The following is a 20,830-nucleotide window of genomic DNA, read 5'->3' on the forward strand; positions in this document are numbered from 1 at the left end:
AAAAATTACATCATGCATTTTTTTTTTAAGTGAGGCAATTGGGGTTAAGTGACTTGCCCAGGGTCACACAGCTAGTAAGTGTTAAGTGTCTGAGGCTGGATTTGAACTCAGGTACTGACTCCAGGGTCGGTGCTCCACTGTACCACCTACCTGCCCCTATCATGCATTTTTACTGCTGATTTTCCTGAATTAAAATATTTAGAGACTTATGGTTTATAGAGTAACATCTTCCCCTGCCAGAACTTAATTTGTTGAGTTAGGCCAAGAAAGGACTACTGGGATTGAAGATAGGGTGTATGAAATTGGGGGGGGGGGGCAGGGCAATGAAGGTTAAGTGACTTGCCCAGGGTCACATAGCTAGTAAGTGTTAAGTGTCTGAGGCCAGATTTGAACTCACGTCCTCCTGAATCCAGGGCCAGTGCTTTATCCACTGTGCCACCTAGCTGCCCCCTGGGAGTATGAAATTTAAAAAATGTACTGACACCAGGATTGGAAGCAGACACAGCTTCTCTTAGAAGAGTAACATTCTTTCTCTGTGCTTTTGTATCTCTCATGGGTGACATTGCTTGTTTTCCTTTAGGTTGCTGCATGTTTAGTAATAATGAGAAAGATGCTGAGGCTAGTGACAGTTCTTACTTAGAGAAGGACTAAAGTATTATTTAAATTGGCCATTTCTTAGAAAATATGCACACTTTCATTAATTTTACTTAGTTTCTCTCATGATTTTAGTACTCACAAAATATCAGGGGACCTTTGCCTATAATCTGTAAATCCATAAACATCTTGGCCTATTTCCCTTTTGGTGTTGGAGATGCTATATATAATTCATTATAGGAAATATGTCCTCTTTAGATGCATTCTCAACTGTGGGAATTCAGTGAACCATGCTGACTCCTCTTGTGACTCAATTCTGGATCTAGCTCAGTTCCTTTTCTATTTAATTATGGGTCTATTCCAGTTTCTGTCTTCTGAGAAAACTATTAAATTATGGGAATTGTGAGAAAACTTTATTGTATTGTTTGAACATATCTCTGGATGGCTGGGAAGCTAGACCACCTCTACCTGTTTCTTTGTCATTCATGTTTGTTTATTTTGGCAAAGATACTGGAATGGTTTGCCATTTCCTTCTTTAGCATAGACCTTTTTTACAGATGAGGAAAATTAGGAAAACAGGGTTCAGTGACTTGCCCAGGGTCACACAGCTGGTAAATGTGTAAGGCCAGATTTGAACTCAGGAAGATGAGTCTTCCTGACTCCAGATTTGATGCTCTATCCATCGTACCACCTAGATGCTCACCTGTTGCTTAGACCCTTACCTAAGGATCTAGGTTATGCTGACCAAAAATCGAGTCAGATCCAAAGATTGATGTAAGGAGTTTTCTTACAGTTATACATCTCAGGGAATCCATATATCTTATCTGAAAACTGACTCTATACTGATCAGTCAGTTAACTGTTTCCTCATTTCTCTGATTGAATACAGACACTTGGGGGTGGGGAGGTGGGACATCTCTTTTTCTGATTTCAGGGAATCATACCTGTTTATTCTTCCCCTTCCAACTTGGAAAGTCCTAATCTTTCCTCCATTTAGAAATCAGATAACTTAATCTTGTATCTCAGTTTATATTCTGTTAATTGTTGGCTTTTAATGCATAAAAATCTGTGCACCCCTATCCTTGGGGTCCAGTGCCAAGCTGAGGAGGCCTGGTCTCAGTTTGTTATGCAATTGGCATGCATTGTTTCATAAATCAATATTCTTGGAAGCTTGAGGCTTTGTCTCCTCAGTTAATTTAGATTTCACCTGTCGCACAACTTATGGGGAAATTCTGCACATTAGAAATTTTTTCTTTTCCTCTAAGACAAATAGTATCCATAGCCTGTGGGAAGGCGCTTTAGAAGTGTTTAGGAAACACTTTTACAGTGCTAATCCTACAAAGCTGATGGAATGGGAAGTTTAAAAAAAGTTACTACAAAGTATGCTGGCCCTTCGACAGTCTATTTGTTAATACCTTATGGCCATAGATGCTAATTTCTCCAGTTCACACTGATCTGGAGTTTTCCACTGTCCATCAGAAGTAGATTCATCAGCTTACTTTAATTCTTGAGGATTCGAAAAAGATCCCTTGGGAGTGAGAAGGAATTCTGAAATATGGTATCTCAAAAGTCTCAGAGCAGTTTTAAGCTATTAAATACTCAGACTTTAGGGACACCTTATATAGGTCAGGGTAAGTGAATTTAAATTAAAAGGCTAAGAAGCATTTCTTACTCCTTTCCTATCTCTCCCCTCCCCCCATTTGGCTTTGGAATAAGCGGAGTCTCATAAACTGTAGGATTATTAATGTTTCTATAGCAGAAACATTTCCTCATGATCCTCATTCCCTAAAATAGCTTAACATATTTGAGAGAGATTTTTTTTTCTCAGTAGCACTACAACTTTATGTAGCATTAAGAGCTGTTAATCTCTCAAATGTCTAGGATGGTTGCTAAACTATTTCCAGTGTCTTCTTCACAAGCTGACACATACCTCAGCTCTTTCAATCAAGAGTCATTAACCGAACAAAATTGAATTGTTTTATCTATACTGGGGGTGGATAGGAACTACCATTCAGTCTCTTTTTTTTTTTTTGAGAATGAAGTTCTGATCTCTTTTTGTTGTTACTAATCAAATCATATTGTATTATCAGACTATTTTTGAAGACTTTTAAACAGTTCTCTATTAACATCAATCATTTCTATCTTGACTTTTGGAAATTATTACGCTTTACATATGCAAAGAAAGTGTGATTTCATCTGCATGGAAATCTTCCACCACTAAAGGGCTGCATTGCAAACCATTATTTATTGTGGCTCTGAGAGGTTAGGGGACTGCCATGTTTGCAGAGAGAATCTGAACCTAGTTCATCCTGATTCCAAGCCCAGCGCTCTTTACTCCCCCATGCTTCCTTTGTCTAGTTCCCTTTCTACAGTTCACATACAATTCGGATCCTAATTCAACACATACCTATTGATCCTCTACTAGGTTCAAGGTACTACATTCAGTACTGGGGATAAAAATTGAAAATGAGACAGCCACCACCTGTCTTCAAGGACCTTAACATTTTACTGGGAGTTGAGCAGGTAAGTATGTAGGGTAGGGGACACAAAGGAGAGATCAGATGGAACTCGCAGCAGGGAGAAACTATTAGCTAGTGGGGTAAGTAATATTTGTTGTGTGAATGTTATGTTTGGCTTTATCCTTGGGACAAAGGCTTGAGTCGGAGACCCCACTGGCTGTCTTCCAGTCTATTCTCCATATTCCTGTGCTGAAGAAGGACTGACCTATATAAATCAGTAACTGGGTTGCTGAAATATACTCAAATAATGCAAATGTCTTTACTGGATCTTAGGGGCCATTTCCATTAGTCTCTCAGCTCATAGTCTTCATTGAAGCTTGACTTATCTATAACTATTTGAGTATAAATTCTAAGGAGAGAACTCAGCCCTTGTGACTGGTATGTCTCATTACCCAGTTCAAGAAGATACTTGATCAAACTTGCACAGAGTTGTGTGGTGAGTAGGCAGTAGAACCAGGACTCCTAACTTGACCTTGTTCTTCCTCTTACTGTGCATGCTAGGAGTTCCTGGTTCATAACATATAGCTTGAATTGACCTTTAATGGTAATTAAAACCAAGCCCTTAATTTAAAACACTTTTCAATTAATTAGCATTTATTTTTGTTGCATCTCAGCTTCATCTGCAAGCAAAAAATCATGCACCAACACTTTCTCCACTTTGGTCTTGGCCTGTGGCCTTTTCAAGTTGAAGAATTTACCATCAATGCAGTAGCTGACCTTGATGCCATGCTTACATCATGCTAAAAAGCATGGGAGCAAGCACACAACCTTGTTTTTACTCCATTGGTGAGTGGGAGAGCACAAGAGCATTGTCCATTCTTCAGAACCTGGGCCATCATGCTGTCATGAAATTGACATGCAATACTGATTAACTTCTCTGTACAACCAGATTTTGATGTTATTTTCCATAAACTTGTCACAACTTGCAGTATCAAAGGCCTTGGTCAGATCTATAAATACTGCGTACAGACCTCTTTTCTGCTCTTGGCATTTCTCTTGGAGTTGTCAGGCAGCAAACACTATATCAACTGTTCCTTGGCCTTTTCTGAAGTCACACTGGCTCTCAGGTAGAGACCATCTTCCAGGTGAAAGATCAGCCTATTAAGGAGGACTCTGGCAAGAATCTTGCCGGCAATAACTAAGAAAGAGACCTCCCCTTGTGATTGACACAGGACGATCTATTTTCTTTACTTTTATAGAGATGGACAATAGAAGCGTCCTTGAACTCCTGGGGAATAACCTCTTGCTATATAACCCAGAATATTTTAGTCAGCCTTTGTATAAGCAATGGACCCCCCACCTTGTAACTCTCAGCTGGAATAGAATCAGCACCAGGTGCTTTGCCACAGGAGAGGAGCTTAATGGCATTCAGAACCTTTTCTTCAGTTGGAAATTCAGCTAGAGAGGGATTGACTTCAACCTGAGGTAAATGGTCAATGGCTTCAGCATTGATTGATGATGGTCTGTTGAGAACACTATGGAAGTGTTCAGTCCATCTCTCCAGGATCATGTCCTTATCACTAATCAATGTGGCTCCATCAGCACTGAGGAGTTGAGATGCAACATATGTCTGGCCCATAAATAGCAGGGTATTATAAAAGTGTGTAATAGATAGTTTGGTGCAGGAAACACTGTGCTAGGTGCTGGGGATAGAAGTACAAATAGAGAACCAATCCTTGCTTACATTCTAATGGAATAAGTACATATAAAACACACAGCACAAAGATAAAGTAAATAAATACTATTTACAAAGTAGTAAAATACAAGGTAGTTTAGTTCTTAACCCAGGGCTCGTGAACATGTTTTAAAAAATATTTTCATAATTATATTTCAATAAAATTGATTCCCTTTGTAAGTCTATTTATTTTATTTTATACATTTAAAATATTCTAAAATATTCTTAGTAATGGTCTAAAGGCTTCACTGTCACAGGGTTCCATGAAAACCCATGTTTTAGAGAAACTATCTTGTGAAGGGATCAGGAAAGATTTCACACAGAAAGTGCTTGAGCTGTATCTTAAATGAAGACAAGGACTCTGGTGGAGGTTAGGAGGAAGTACATCCAGGCATGGGAGATGGCCAGTATATAAGTCATACAGATGGGAGATGGAATGTCATGTGTGAGGAACAGAGAGAAGGCCTATTTGGCTGAATCATAGGATGTAGGAGAGGAAACAATGTACAAATGAGGCTATAAAGATAAGTTGGGACCTGATTTCGTGAGTCTTTAAAAGCTAACTAGAGCAGTTGATGTTTTATCCCAGGAATGTGGGAGAATTCATTGAGTCAGGGAGTCACATGGCTAGAATTTTGTGTAAGGAAAATTATGTTGGCAGCAGTGTATAGGATGGACTGGAATGGGGAGAGAGGGGCCAGGAGTCTAATTATGAGACTTGCAATAATGTAGGTGAGAGGTGATGAGGACCTGAACCAGTGAGCTCTGTGAGTGGAGATGTGAATGTGGAAACAGCAGGATTTAGCAGCTGAGTGAATAGGTGGGGTAAGGGAGAGTGAGGAGCGCAGGATAACATCAAGGGGTGAATTTCAGAAGTTGGAAGAGGGAAGATGAAGGGAAGGGTTAGGGGGAAAGTTAATGAGTTCAGTTTTGGACATGTTGAGCTTAATATGTCTCTGGGACTTAAGTTTGAAATATCCAATAGGCAACTGATGAGAGCTCAGGAGAGAGACTGGGGTTGAATACACACACACACACACACACACACACACACACACACACACACACACACACACACACACACACACACACACACCCAGGGGACTCATCTACATAGAGATAGTAGCTAAATTCATAAACACTGATGAAGCTACTGAGAGAGATTGCATAGAGGAAGAAGAGAAGAAAGGCATAGAACAGAACCTTGGACAACATTCACAATTAAGGGACAGTAATAGATGATGAGCCAAGAAAGACTGAGAAAGTGTCGGACAGGTATAAGATGAACAAGGAAAGAGCAGTGTCACATTAAAAACCTAGAGAGAAATTGTAGATAGAGAAAATCTTCTTAAACTGTGGGTAGTGACCCCATATAGGTTTTTTTTAAAAAGTATTTTTAGAGATTGCAGGCTACCAGTTGACTTATTATTTTTTGGGAGATAATTAGGGTTAAGTGACTCACCTAGGGTCACATAGCTAGTAAGTGTCTGAGGCCAGATTTGAACTGAGGTCCTCCTGACTTCAGGGTCAATGCTTTATCCACTGTGTCACTTAGCTGCCTTCCACCTTTTTAATGCACTTTCCTTCACTATTTCAGAGTGAATGTCGGAGTTGTGAAAAATTTGGCAGTAAATGTTTACTTTGTATACCTGTTTTTGTATACCTATATACCTGGGGTCATGTAAAAATTTCTTGGGCAAAAAAGGGTTGCAAATAGAAAAAGTTTAAGAATCCCTGACATAGATAACAGTTAAAAAATTTCTTTTGATATTTTACATTTTTACATCACCTTTATTTCTAAATATATACCTTCCCCTCCCTTACCTAAAGAATCCTCCCTATTAAAGAATATTTAAAAAGAGAAGGAAAAAACAGTTCAGCAAAACTAACCAAAACATCTGAGTATATGCAATCTCCTACATCTGTAACCCCCAATCTCTGCAAAGAAGGGAATTCTCATATATTTTTCCAGGCCAAGCTTCATTATCATTAAATAGCATTCAGGTTGGTTTGTTTTTTCTGCTTCTTTCCACTTAACAGTGTTGTAGTCATCGTAAATGTTGTTTTCCATTTATCACTTCTTATGGTGCAGTAACATTTAATCACATTCTTGTACTGCAGTTTGTTTAGCCATTTGCCAATTGAGGGGCATCTACTTTGTTTTCTAGTTCTTTCTTACTACAAAAAGTAAACAATTTGATTCATGGCTGTGGGGCACCCTGAATTAGCTAATTCACTCAGGTTCTAGTTGGCACAGATTTTACTGAAAGCATTCAGTTGGAGGTCTGTTGATTATGATTCATGGTGAAGAAATGGATGGCCTTCCATCAGATAGAGAGACATATGTGCCACCTATATAGGTGGCACAATGGATCTAGGGCAGGTCCTAGAATCAGAAAGACTTGAGTTCAAATTCTACCTCAGATACTTACTAGTTGTGTGATACTTGGAAAATTACCTTTTTTTCCCCTACCTTACTTTTCTCAGCTATAAAAAAAAAAAAGGGGGTGGGGGGAGGGAATCAGAACAACACTTATCTCCCAGGGTTATTGTAAAGATCAAATGAGATAATCTTTGTGAAGTGTTTAGCATACTGCCTGGCACATAGTAGGTATTTAACAAATGCATGTTCCCTTTTCCTTCTTGAATATTTTGAGCTTACACGGCAACTATGATCTTGAATCTCATAAATGAAAGATAACTGGTATAGTAGGGAAAGGACTGACTTAAGTTCTAGCCCTTAGCTCTGTCCACTAACAGTTGGTTATACATTTGGCTTGAAAATGTAAGTACTTAATAAATCCTGTTCTCTGGACCTCTGTTTCTTCCTCTATAAAATGAGAGATTTGGAATAGGTCATCTGTAAGGCCTCTTTCATCTCTGATAGTCTATGATTTTATGTATCACTTCTGTTTATTGTTCCAGCTTCTCTTGGACCCAAAGAAGATGCTGGGGCTTGTGTTAACATTTCACTGTCACAGATAGAGGCTGTTGGAGCCTTACTTATTTCCACAGACCAAGTAGAGGTGAGGTGTCATCAGTGTGTGTGTGGGCCAAAGCAGAATATGGGCACATTTGGAGCTATTTTTTGGGAGGTGGTAGTAGCATGTAAAGAGGAAGACTTAAAAGAATCAGAATCTGCTCCCTGGTAAATTAGTTCTTTGTTATATCCCATATGTATTGTCTCCCTTGAGGATATTTGTCAGCAGGTGTTTGTGCCTTTTGTGAACTGACCTCCTTTTCTCTTTGACAGGCTATTTTTTTTTCTGGGGGCACACTCTGAAACCAAGCATGTGCTCTGACTACCCATGGTACCACGGGAGTGGGAAGAGGTTTCCATGGTAACAACATTCATCATCACTAACCTCCATTTTCTGGACTAAGTGTGGAGGCTTGAGGTTTTTATCTTTAGCATGTTACATATATCTCAGGCTACTGGTCTCATAGTACTTTTTTTTTCAAAAGAAAAGAACAGAGAGTGTGGAACAGCCTAAATCCTATGTGTAGGTCAGAATGACCAAGGGGGAAACTTTTTCTGATAGAGAACCACTGACATTTTTCCTCCCTCCTAAAAAAATCGATTGCTTAAAAATAGAAAATTACATTAAAAATCTAAAATATTCTACTCATCTTTTTTTTTAATTAAGAGGAAACTGTTTAGAGAGGAAGTATGGTATAGTGAATGGAGTCAGGATGACCTGGGCTTAGGTATCCCCTTTGCCACAAACTTGCTGTGTTTATCATGCATATCACTTAACCTCTCAGTATCCCAGGAAATTTTCTGAGATTACAAGTTGTAGAGTAGTTGCTGATTTGCATGGGACGAGGGGATTTTCTCACTGAGAGTTCCCTATATCAATCATAGGAACAAAAAACCCCCAACAGGGTATTCAACAAATTATAAAACAGTATTAAATTAAAACATTTCATTTAGATTAATCAAGCCCCTATAACCTACAGAATTTATTATTATCAGTAAAGGGAGACATGAAGAAGAGTGAACGAAATGGAAAGGGATTTAGGGAAAGGAGCAGATGAATAGACAGAGGGAAAGCTAAAGCTATATGTACTGCATGTTCATATACCACATTATGTTTAGCTATTCCCTAATCAATGGGCATTTACTTTGTTTTCAATTCTTTACTATCACAAAAAGTGCTACTAGAAATATTTTAATGTATATAGGGACTTTCTTCTTATCAATGACTTCCTTGGGGTATAAGCCGAGCAATGGAATCTTGGGATTAAATTGTATAGATGTTTTAGTCACTTTATTGGCATAATTCTAAATTGTTCCAAAGTGGTTGTACTGATTCACAGTTCTACCAATAATGCCTCAGTATGCTTATCTTCTCATAACTTCTCCAACACCCACTATTATTTCCATCTTTTGTCATTTGCCAATTTGCAAATTAAGAGGACTCAGGGTTGTTTTTATTTGCATTTGTCCAAGGCATCTTTGTGGCACTGGATAAAATGGAAAACCTAAGTTCAAATCCTGCCTCAGACACTTACTGTGTGACTGTGGCAAAGTCACCTAATCTTTCTGTGACTATTTCCTCATCTATAAAATGGGGATAATGTCATCTACCTCACAAAGTTGTTGTAAAGATCAAATGAATTGACAAACATAAAGTACTTTGCAAACATTAAAGTGATATATAAATGCTAGCAATTATTATTTTTGATTTGGAGTGTTCTTTCATATGATTATTAATAGTTTGCAATTCTTTTGAGAATTGTTCCTATCCTTTGACCATTTATTTATTGGGTAATGGCTTTTGGCATTTTATATCTATCTACCCACTGATCCATCTATCTATCTATCTATCTAATCTGTTAATCCCTTATATATCTTGTATCAATCAAACCCTTATCGGAGAGATTTGACACAAAGATTATTTTCCCCATCAACTAATTCCCTTCTTATCCTAGATGCATTAGTTTTGTTTTTGCAGAAGCTTTTTAGCTTTATGTGATCAAAGTTATTTGCTTTATCTTCTATAATTCTATTACTTGTTTGGTTGTTTGGTTAAGAATGCATCACTTACCCGTAGCTGTGAGAGGTATGTAGCTGACTTTTCTTCTAATTTTTTGATAGCATGATCTTTAATATTAAGTTTTATATCCATTTAACATATTTTATGGAATGTGGTATAAATATTAGTCTAAGTTTAATTTTTGCCAAATCATTTTCTAGTTTTCCTAGTAGTTTAAATCAAATAGGGAGTTTTTTCTCAAAAAAAATTTTTTTTTGGTTTATCAAATACTAGGTTATTGATTTCCATTGTTTCTGTTTCTCTCTAATGTAAAGAATTAATTGTTATTTGAGGTTCTTATACCTCGGTGCGTACTGGCCTGGGGCTATGCAAACCCCATGGTGCTCCACCCACTGGTTGTAGCCCTTGCCAGGGCTCTGGCACCTCATGTCGTCATCACCACTCCTACATGAGCCTGGCAAAATTATAATGATTGGAAGCCTAGTGAGGGCAGTAATGTGACTGTCATAGCAGACATCCCATTGGCTGGGGCTGTGTGGGTGTTTCTAGGTTTGGGGGAGGAGAATTGGGCATTCTAGGTGGAAGCTGGAAAGCGACAGGCATTCTACTGCGTATTTTCAGCTGATTCCTGGGCGGTGGTATTTTTTCAGGTGTTATAATTTCCCTTTCCCCATTTTATTTCCTTTCACTTGATCCTACTGATCCTGTTTGTGTTTTGTTTTTTTTTTAAAGTTCGTTCTTGTTAAAATAAATCTTGTTCTGTTTTGAGGGAGGCTGCCGGTCTCCTTCCTTGCCCCAATATTGCGGTGAGCCACTTAGCTAGCACTCCCCAATTAAAAATTGGTCCCCATACTTGTCTAGTCTGTTCCATTGTTCTACCTCTCTATTTTTAAACCAATAACAGGTCTGAAAATATATATTATATTATAGATATATTATATATTATATTATAACTTTATCCTTACCTTTTTTTTTTTGCAGGGCAATGGGGGTTAAGTGACTTGCCCAGGGTCACACAGCTAGTAAGTAGTGTCAAGTGTCTGAGGCCAGATTTGAACTCAGGGAGTCCTGAATCCAGGGCCGGTACTTTATCCACTGCGCCACCTAGCTGCCCCCTATCCTTACCTTTTTGCCTCATTTCCCTTGGTAGTCTAGATATTTTATTTTTTCCAAATGAATTGTGTTATTTATTAGGTTCTGTAAAGTATCCTTTTAATAATTTGATTGATGTAGCATGAAAAGTATAAATTGATTTTGGTAGTTATTGTCATTTTATCATATTGACATGACCCAGCCATGAACACCGAATATTGCTCCAGCTTTTAAAGTTCCTTTTTTCCCCTTTAAGGAACACTTTGTAATTGAATCTATACAATTATTGAGTTCCAGCTGTTTTATGCATTTTGTACTTATTTGTAATAGTATTTCTCTTTCTATTTTTGTCTCTTGGATATTGTTATTATTATATAGAAATGCAGTTGATTTTTGAAGGCTTATTTTGTAGCCTGGAACTTCATTGAAGCTATTGTTGCAATTAGCATCTTTGCTAATTCCATAGGACTTTTAGAGTAAGTCATTATATGGTCAGAAAATAGAGATAGTTGTAGCTCTTTTTTAGCTATCTTTATACTTTTAATTTATTTCTCTCAGCTTACTGCTATTGGTGACATTTCTATAACTATATCAAATAATAGTGGGGAGAGTGGGTGTCTTTTCTTTACTCCTTTGTTTATTGGGAATTTAAAAAATTGCATATCTCTATATCTATCTTGTACCAACCAAATACTTTTCAGAGAAATTTGATACAAAGATTTTTTTCATTTGACTGCTTCCCTTCCGATCCTAAGTACCTTAATCTTGTTTGTGTAGAAGTTTACATTTCAGTTTCATGAAGTCAGTTACCTGTTTTATTTTCAGAAATTCTACTTCTTGAGGCAGCTAGGTGGCACAGTGAATAGAGCGCCAGCCCTTGAGACAGGAGGACTTGCATTCAAATATGGCCTCAGACACTTACTAGCTTGGGTAAGTTACTGCTTAACTTGGGTAAATCACATAATCCTGTTTGCCTCAGTTTCCTCATCTGTAAAATGAGCAGGAGAAGGAAATGTAAAACTATTCCAATATCTTTGCCAAGAAAACCCCAAATGGGGTCACAAAAAGTTGGACAAGACTAATTGACAAAACAATTCTATCTCTTTTTTTGAATTGAATAGAATTTTATTTTCCAAAATATACGTAAAAACAAATTTTGACATCAATTTTTTAAAACTTTGTGTTCCAACTTCTCTTCCTCTCTCCCTTCCTACTCCCTACCCACAAAAACTCAAGCAATTCAAAATAAGGAGTCATGGAAAACATTCCCACATTAGCTAGGTTGTGAGAGAAAATAGTAAAAAAACCAAAACTTCAGATTAAGGAATTGTCAAAGAGGAAAAAAAAATTTTTTTAAATGTGTTTCCATTTGTTTTCAGATATGATCAATTCTTTCTCTGTAGATGGGTTGCAATTTTTATAAATCCTTCAGGGTTATATTGGATCATTGCCTTGCTAAAAATAACCACATGCTTCCCAGCAGATCATCTTACACTATTTCTGTTATTTTGTATACAGCACATTTCATTCTGCTTCAGTTCATGTAGGTCTTTCCAGGTTTTTCTGATAGTATCCTGTTCATCATAACCTGTATATAGTACCTTAAACTTGACAGATTTTTCTTCATAATAGCCCAGCAAAGTAGGTACCATACATTTTGCCATTATAATCAATCATCATAACTATTTCCCTCCATCCTATTCCCTTCCCATGATATTTACTCTATTTTCTATCTTCTTTTAACCTATTCCTTCTCAAAAGTGTTTTACTTCTGACTTTCCCCTCCCCCTCTCTGCACTCCCTTTTTTCACCCTCACCTCCTTTTGCTGTTGTGCTGCTCTCTTATAAATAACAATTCCTGCACATGATAGGGAAGAAATCTCCCCTTGGTAGAAATTTTCCCATGTCCCTGGCTGAATGGTTCATTATTAACTTTTGCCCTCCTTAATGTCATCCCTCCCTGTCCCATTTTCTATAAACTCTCCTCCATTCTCTTCTGGGTGTCACTTGCCACCCAGGAGCTCTGCCTCTCCTTTTCCTGAGGCAGGATGAGTGCTTTTTCTAAGCACCAAACCCTTGCAGATTAGACCCATTGTAAAGCCCCCCATCTCCTTTTATAGAATCTCTCTTCTCCCATGAGAATGTTCATCAGTGGTACCTCCTCCCACCACTGAAACAAGATTTGCTCTCTTCTTTCCCTTGTTCCAATCCCTCCCTTTAGCTTTTCACCCATCCTCCTGAAGACTCTCTTCTTCCTGAGAGACTACAGGCATTATATTCCCTAAGTTATTAACATTTGACTTGTTTGGAGTACATCACATAATCCCCTCTATTTTCTTCCTTCTCTCTCCCCTTTTATGAACCCTCTCATTCTGTAACTTAGTCCCATAAAAATATTGTTGCACTTGTAGGTGGGTGTTGTAAGGTTTAATCCAACATCTTTCAGGCCTATTTCTCTACCATCATTTCTATTTTACTTCTGCTTTTATTCTTATCTCTTTGTGAGTTTTCAGAAAGAAATCTCTTAATGAACTCTCTGTTGTTATTATTTTTTGTTGTTTACCTTTCTAGTAATTCTGTCATCTGAAAAATAAATAGTTAATTTCTTCAGCTCTGGTTTTCTTTCTAGAAATACTTTAAATTGCTTTTAAAAAACAGAATATCAGTCTTTTTTGTTAATACTTAAATTCAGGTTTGCTGGGTATCTCACCTTGGGTTGCATCTTGAAGTCTTTTCCTCTTTAGAACACATCACTGAGAGAAAGAGACAGAAATGGGGCAGGGGAGGGAGGGAGGGAGAAAGAGAGAAAGAGAGAAAGAGAGGAGAAGAAGAAGAAGAAGAAGAAGAAGAAGAAGAAGAAGAAGAAGAAGAAGAAGAAGAAGAAGAAGAAGAAGAAGAAGAAGAAGAAGAAGAAGAAGAAGAAGAAGAAAGTATGAGTGTAAAATACAGAACTGTGAGCTTTTTGACCACTTGAAAGGAAAGCCTTTGTTTTTTCATTTCATTCATTTATTCATTCAACATAGCCACTGGACCTGGTGGCAAAAAGTAGATCCTGGTCCTTGTTCTTAAGAAACTTCTAATTTGATGGAATACTACTTGGATGTAACAAATCATGAGTTGGTTGGTTTTAGAAAAACATGGAAAGGCTTGCTTGAAATAATGCAGAGTGAAATGAACAGAACCAAGAGAATAATGTATATAATAACAGTAATATTGTTCAGAGTAACTGTGAATGACTAAGCTATTCTGAGTCATGTGATTATTCATATCACTTATGAAGGACTTACAAAGGAAGATGTTATCCACCTCCAGAGAAAGAACTGATATATGGAAGTATGTGTTGTATGGTTCCATATCTATAGCTATTTCAAATATTGGCCTTCTCTAATATGGGGTTGAGAGAGGGGGAGGGAGGGAGACAAACTGAAACTCAAAATGCAAGAAAAAATAAATAATTTAAAAAAGACTTTCCCCCTTTTTCCAGTTCCACATTTTCCAACAGCTTAGGTCAGTCAGGGACAGAAGAGAATTTTTTTCCCCTGAAGGGATTCTGATTTCTTTGCAGAAAGAGACTAGTTATGCTTCTCTACCAAAAGCTGTCTATGGGTAGGAATGATACTTTATCTAAACTGTTTATCTCCTCTCATGTCTAGCATATTGATCAGCATACTAAATAAAGCTTAATAAATAATGAATCAGTACTTTAAAAAAAGAAGCTTATAATTACAACGGGGAGATAAAAAACACGAGTTGTTAAATAACATAAAGCAGTATAACCCAATGCCAAACATGTGATACAGACATTGAGTACCGGATTCCTATGTTATCTGACCTTTGCTCTATGGAATATAAACAGGGCCATTGGTATCCACCTGCTCTGCCCCCTCCTCCTATTTTCTTGCCCCCTCTTCAAAGAGTGGTGTAACAGAAGATGCGTAGTTTGTAAACTTCCAATCCACATTTTCAATTTGTTTCTTCCTGCAGTGATATGTTTGTGTCACTAGAGGGCACTTTCTGCTTTCATATTTGTGGAATTGCTGATTTCTTTATATTGCCATACAAAATAGAATTTCAGGGTAGGAAGGAATCTTAGAGGACACCATTATGTCCCTGAAATTTCTCTATTGAATTCCTGGGGATACAAGCTTTTGACTTAAATTTTTTTTTTTATTATTATGAGATGGGATTAAAGAATCCTGATTTTAGTCAGTAGGTAGAATTTCCAGTTAGTGGTTGTAGCAAGATCTTTTGGAAAAACCTGCCTCTGTTTCAATCCAAATCATCCAGTCAAATATTCACCCACTGCCAGTAAATGCAAATTAGGGGAGACAAAAATACAGGAAAAGGAAAATAATAATACAACAATTTAAATACCAATTTAAGACCAACAGTTCCAAAGACTTCACAAAGCAGTATTGATTAGTTGCTAGCTAATAAAGCTGGCATCGTAGCAAGTGTCAGGGGACTTGGGTTCTAACATTTTATATTTGTAACCACGGGCAAATCATGTTACCTTATGATTCTGTTTGTTTGTATGTATACCGGGAATAATAATACCGTTACTGCCTGTTTCATCGAATTGTGAGAGAAGCAGTTTGTGAATCTTAAATCACTAAGGATGTGTTACTTTCCACCTGACAGGGGTGTTATGAAAAAAAAAAATGCTTAATGAACCTTAAGGCTCTAGAGAAATGTGAGTTACTATTGTCATTATTATTTTTAAAAAATCAAATTAGAAGAGTAAATGATGAGTGTGGACTGATTGAGAATTAGTGAGGGAAGGATTAAAACCTAAGATGGTTTTAATCTGATATATAATATTTAGTGTGTAGGGAGGAGGGTGAAGAGCATTTCAGGGAAAGAAAACAGCTTCAGAAAGAATCAAAGTACATATAGGAATAGTGAGGTATCTTGGAGGATTAACTGATCTGATCATTTGAGAAATTCTTAGCTATGACAACCAGAGGTTCTAGATTTTCTGGAACAGTCGCAGTTTCAAGAAGAGAAAGTCATTTTTTTGAAAAAAAAAAAAAAGATTCTTATCTCTAGGTTTTGTTTTTTACATTTCTTAGATTCCCCCTCCCCCCACCTGCACTCTTCTCTCTCCCCATCTCCAGGAGAGGCATCCATTTTAACAGATAACTAAAAAGAAAAAACAAAGAATAAAAGAAAAAAAGTCAGCAAAACTAATTGATACTTAGAACAAATCTCACATTCTGTGCAATGTTCTGCACAGGTGGTAGCCAAAGGAGTAAGGGGAAATGATTTCTCATATCCCTTCTTTGGGATTAAGCTTATTCTTTATAATTTTGCAATATTCATTTTTTTCCTTTCCTTTCCTTTTCTTTTTTTCCTGTGAGGCAATCAGGGTTAAGTGACTTGTCCAGGGTCACATGGCTAGTGTCAATTGTCTGAAGTCAGATTTGAATTTAGGTTCTCCTGACTCCAGGACTGGTGCTTTGTTTATTTCACTTTGCTTTGTTCGTGGAAGTTCGTACTTCTCTGTATTATTCATGTTCATAATTTCTTACAACATGGTAATATTTTTTTATAATTATTGTACTACAGTTTGTTTAGCCATTTACCAACTGATGGACATCTATTTTGTGTTTCTAGTTCTTTGCTACCATGCAAAGGCTGCTATGAACATTTTAGTGTTTGTGGAGCTTCTCTTTTTATCGATGACATTATAGGCATTTGAATCATCCTCTTTGCAGAATTCCAAATTGTTTTCCAGAATTGTACCAATTCACAGCACTACCTACAATGCATTAGTGAGCCTGTCTTTCTGCAACCCCTGCAACAACTACTTCATCTTTTGTCTGATTTCTGGGTGGGAGGTGAAACCTTGGGATAGTTTTGATTTGTATTTCTCATATTATTAACGATTTGGAGCATTCTGAGAAAGAGGACTTTTAATGAGGCTTTGCAAAAGGATTAAGCATCAGGCCATGTGCCTATACTTCAGAAGATATGGTAGGTATATGGTCCAGCAGGTGGCTAGAGCAATTATCTATGCCCAACACAACCCCTTTAATTGTGAATTGTGTTATTTCCCCTTCCTATTCTAATCACCTCATGTTATGCAGCTCCCGAGATAGCAGGGTGACTCATATTGCCTGGCCATGTTGTTTGCGGGGGTATTCATGGACAAGACAGAGAAAACTGTTGAGCTAGCCGCTGGCTCCTTGTGACAATAGGTGTTAAAATCATTAATTAAGGGTGAGTGTTACAGCTGGAGCTAGAGACCTATGTTTATGTTCAGAATCCTCAAACAACATGTTAAAAAAAAAAAGGCCCCTCACACCCTTAATTAATAAATAAAACAAAACTTCCAGAAGAAGGAGGGTGAGACTGAGGGTCCCTGACCGCTTGAAAAGTTGTATTTCTAAGGGGGTGTTGTTAATTCAGGTCACCAATTTTCTCCTATTGGATTGATTTGTCTTAGGCTTTTGAGCTGACCAGGGTCTGAAGAAGAGTCTAGTCAGTCAGTCAGTCAGTGTCAATAAACATTTAGCCAGACCTTGTGCTAAGTGCTGAGGATGCAAAAAGAGACTTGAAGGAACTGAAAAAAGCCAGAGGGTAGAAATGAGGGGAGAGAGCATTCCAAACATGGGAGACAGAGAAATGGCTAGAGCCAAGAGATGGAGTGTCTGGTTTGAGAAGTAGCAGGGAGGCCGTGTTACTGAATCCAAGAATATTTGTTGGGGAGTGGGGTATAAAAAGATTGAGAGGTAGGGGGGGTGTTAAGTTATGAAGGGCTTCAGATGCCACACAGAAGATTTTGTATTTGATCCTGGCGGTGATAGGGAGCTATTGGAGGGTTTTTTTTGTTTTTTTTAAGCGAGGCAATTGGGGTTAAGTGACTTGCCCAGGGTCACACAGCTAGTAAGTGTTAAGTGTCTGAGGCTGGATTTGAACTCAGGTCCTCCTGACTCCAGGGCCGGTGCTCTATCCACTGCGCCACCTAGCTGCCCCGGGAGCTATTGGAGTTTATTGAGTGTGTGTGTGGGGGGGTGTCAGACTGGTGCTTTAGGAAAAGTACTTTGGCAGCTGCATGGAAGATGGACTGGAATGGAGAGAGACTTCAGGCTATTGCAATTATTTCAAGTGTGGGGTGATGAGTGCTTGCACAAGGGTGGCAGCATCAGAGGAGAGAAAGTGGGGATAGTTGAGAGATGTTACAAAGGTGAATTGACAGGCCTTGGCAACAGAATGGATATGGAAGGTGAGAGTGAGGAGTCAAGGATGACACCTTAGGTTGTAAGTCTGAAAGACTGGGAGGATGGTGCTGCCCTCCACAGCAATAGGGAAGGTAGGAGAGGGAAAGGTTTAGGGAAAACGATAATGAGTTCAGTTTTAGACATGTTAAATTTAAGATGTTTACTGGACATCCCATTTGTTATATCTGAAAGACAGTTGGAGATTTAAGATTGAAGGTCAGTAGAAGCATCTGGGACAGCTAGGTGGCATAGTGGATAGAGTCCTGGGCCTGGCCTCAGGAATTACCTGAGTTCAAATCTGGTCTCAGATACTAGCTGTGTGAACCTGGGCAAGTCACTTAACCTTGTTTGCCTCAGTTCCTCATCTGTAAAATGAGTTGGAGAAGAAAATGGCAAACCCCTTCAGTCTCTTTGCCAAGAAAACCCCAAATGGGGATATAAAGAATCCGACATGACTGAAATGATTAAACAACAACAACAACAGAGGCATTACAGTATGATAGATTTGAGAGTTCTGAGAGAAATAAAGGTCATTGCTGTTGAAGAAATGACAAGAATCCTTTACATGCTCCTAGGTCCCATTGACACTGCTTCTTCTTGTGATGCTGATAAGGGTTGTTGCTGGGACTTGAGGTGAGAAGAAAGCCAAATAACTCCTGCGTTTGTAACTCCATTGAATCAATGGTCTAGAAAGATTAGGGCTAAAAAACTCAAGAGGCCTGACATCCTCCAGGACTACAAAGCAGACACGTTGCTGCTTTATTCATTTAACCATTGAGGTCCGGGGAGGCAAGGGACCAGTGCTGAACCCCCAGAGAGACGCAAAAAACCAGATAGCTAACTTTTCTTGTTAACTGGGCTACCCTCACTTGATAACTCCGCTCCTAATGTGATTATGATTTCACAGTACATTTGTGGGCTGTCCCTGAGTAGTAAGGGCCACTGGGGAAGTTATCCTCTTCTCTTCCCATAAACTTCAACATTTTTCTAAACTTATGAAATCAGGTTAAAATTAATAATACCAAGGGAAACTTTGAGGGGAGAGGGTGGGAGGAAGGGAAGGGAGATGTCACAAAAGGGTTCAATTCCATTCAACAAACATCCATGAAGCATAAGTCATGCTCATGGTTCTTTGCTAAACTCTGGGCCTACAAAGATTACCCAGTCTCTGTTCTCAAAACACAATTTACAAGAGAGGATAAGAGATGGCATCTGAGATGAAGGTGATGTCATGACTTGCAGTGAATTGGATTTAAGTGAGGGAGGGCTGTGCAAAATCACCAACCGCACTCTCTCCTCCAGAGTCATCTGGGTCTAGTGGCATGTGTGTGTGTGTGTGTGTGTGTGTATATATATATATATATATAATGTATGTATATGTATATATATGTGTGTATATGTATATATATATGTGTGTGTGTGTGTGTGTGTGTGTGTGTGTGTGTGTGTGTGTGTGTGTGTATATGTCAGGACAACTGGAGATGGCCCCAGATATTGAAAGCAATTGGGGTTAAGTGACTTGCCCAGGGTCACACAGCTAGTATCTGAGGCTAGATTTGAAATCAGGTCCTCCCAACTTCAGGGCCTGTGCTCTATCCACTGCATGACCTAGCTGCCACCATTAAAAACCATAGCAGGTTAGTGTGTAGGAGGGGGAAGAGGCAGTTTTTACCACTTGGGGGGCAATGTGACCTATGTTCATGTGGACCCTTGCTTTCAGCTGATTATTTGTATGTCAGCTTTTCTTTTCTATTTTAAAAATACCAGCTGAGGCAACTCTTTCTCCCTATCCCATTTTCCTCCTGAGTCACTTACCATCCTTTAGATACACAATTGCTAGAAAACAGGGCTGTTGCCAGGATTGTGCCAGGTGGACACGATCAATCCTCCTTATTCATGGTATTCTAGTAATGACTATGGATACTGTAGATGCTTCTGGAAGGCCTAAGATTTGTAAATGATGTATTAATTAAGCTAATAAACCCTTTCTTGCTTACAGTGCTATTATTTCACAGTTGACTCTAGTACTCAGTCCCAACCAGAATTTTCTGTTGGTTTTGCATGTTGTTGACAGACTACACCTCAATAGCGAGCAATTCTAGGATACCTTAAGGCTTGCAAAACACTTTACATATTTTATCTCATTTGATTTTTATAACACTCTGTAAGGTAGGTGGTATTGTTATCCTCATTTTTTACTGAGACCCTTTCTCACCAATACAAATATTTGTTCTCAACACAAAAGCGTTTCTCAATTTTATTTAAACTGGGTAAGATCTCAAATTTGCTTACAGTTTTAAAATAGATCTCCACCTTTTTTTTTTAATTAAAAGAAACACAATCAAAGCAACCCTTAAAGAAGGCCCCACAACCTTGAAGCACTGTCCTTGTTCCCAGCGGGTACATTTTGTTGTGTTCTGTTGTTCTTGTTGGTGAAGATTATTGGTTAGTGTGGCTTCTAGAATGTTAGTGAGGACATCTGGCTTATTGTGACAGCAGATGTTAACAACCCTGATCAAGAGGGGCTGCTTTGTTCTGCATATTAGAGTGGCCACTAGAAACACAGCTTCCTGGAATGTTAGAATTAGAAGCTGGAATCTTTGAGATCATCTGGTTCAAAAACCTCCTTTTGCAGATGAGAAAGCTGAGCCCCACAGGATGACTTGTCCCAATTTACACAGAGAATTAATGGTAGAATTAGAACTAGAGCTCAGGTCTCCTGACTCAA

This window comes from Dromiciops gliroides, chromosome 2 (genome assembly GCF_019393635.1).
Source record: "Dromiciops gliroides isolate mDroGli1 chromosome 2, mDroGli1.pri, whole genome shotgun sequence".
Classification (NCBI taxonomy): Eukaryota; Metazoa; Chordata; class Mammalia; order Microbiotheria; family Microbiotheriidae; genus Dromiciops; species Dromiciops gliroides.